The sequence below is a fragment of the Teleopsis dalmanni genome, chromosome 2, assembly GCF_002237135.1.
Source record: "Teleopsis dalmanni isolate 2A chromosome 2, ASM223713v2, whole genome shotgun sequence".
In the NCBI taxonomy this organism is placed as follows: Eukaryota; Metazoa; Arthropoda; class Insecta; order Diptera; family Diopsidae; genus Teleopsis; species Teleopsis dalmanni.
The window spans coordinates 48,785,698-48,786,826 of NC_051847.1; positions in this window are offsets into that span (position 1 = coordinate 48,785,698).

The window sequence follows — 1,129 nt, forward strand, 5'->3', positions numbered from 1 at the left end:
ATACTAGCTGACCCAGCGAACTTCGTGCCGCGTAACAGTCAATGGATGTTATATTAAATTATAGGTAAACTAAATTTAGAAATTTATTAACGCAATAAAATTAATACAAAATATTTATTATATTCAATTGTTTATTAGAATATTAATATATAATCAATTATATTAATGGTCTGTCAGCAAGAACTTATGGGTTGCACTCCGATTGATTCTCTTCAGTAAAGAACCTTGTGATATACGATATTTTTTGTTTTTTTATCAGGCGCAAGAACAAATAAAGCAAATGATTTGCCTACACGTGAACATGCCACGTACAAATGACCATGAGAAACATGCATTTTCTAGATCCACAAACACTTCAGGATTGGCTTTGTGATTTATTTATAGTCATGGCGAATGCAAGCCGAATAGACACAAATAGAGGACTATAGAGGACAAAATTTTTTCACCTATATTTCACATTTGATCAAATTTTTTATCTTAAATCTAATCTCTTAAAGAAAATTAACATTTGCTCTTTTCAACATAAATTACCTTGAACGTCGGATTAAATCCATATTCTTCGATAATGTCTGCCCCGAATGAAGTCATTTGAAAGCAGCCATTGTACTTTTGAGTGTTCGCTAGAAAATGTCGTGATTCTGGTGTTTCGCCACAAAGCAATGAATGCAATGGCTCAGGTGGCGGAGTCAATAATGGCAATTTCACTTCGCCATCAAGGCAGCACAATCCCGACGATTCTCTAGCAAACTTTAATGCTCCGCAATATTCGCAAGTAACGTCCATTGGACTATTGCGAACGAAAGGATGCGAATTGTAATCATTTGCGCAATCGTATAGAAACCCTGCTCGATACAAATCAATAGTTGAGTCATTTCTTCTTGATCATCAAATATTTTCACGTTGTTGATCTGTGTGATAAGCTCGACGATTTCTCATTGCCAACCGAGCCGTTTCACGGACTACCTCTCTTTGCTATTGTGTTTGAGAAGCGCGAAGGCGGGTCATACTAATGTAGCTCCTTTCTCGTGCGATTTCTCGTTCTTCTTCAGTGGATGCTTGCGTAATGTTTCGACGCCTAATTGCATTAAAGCTTTGTTGGAAAAGATTAGACTTTCTGGGTTGCGGCATT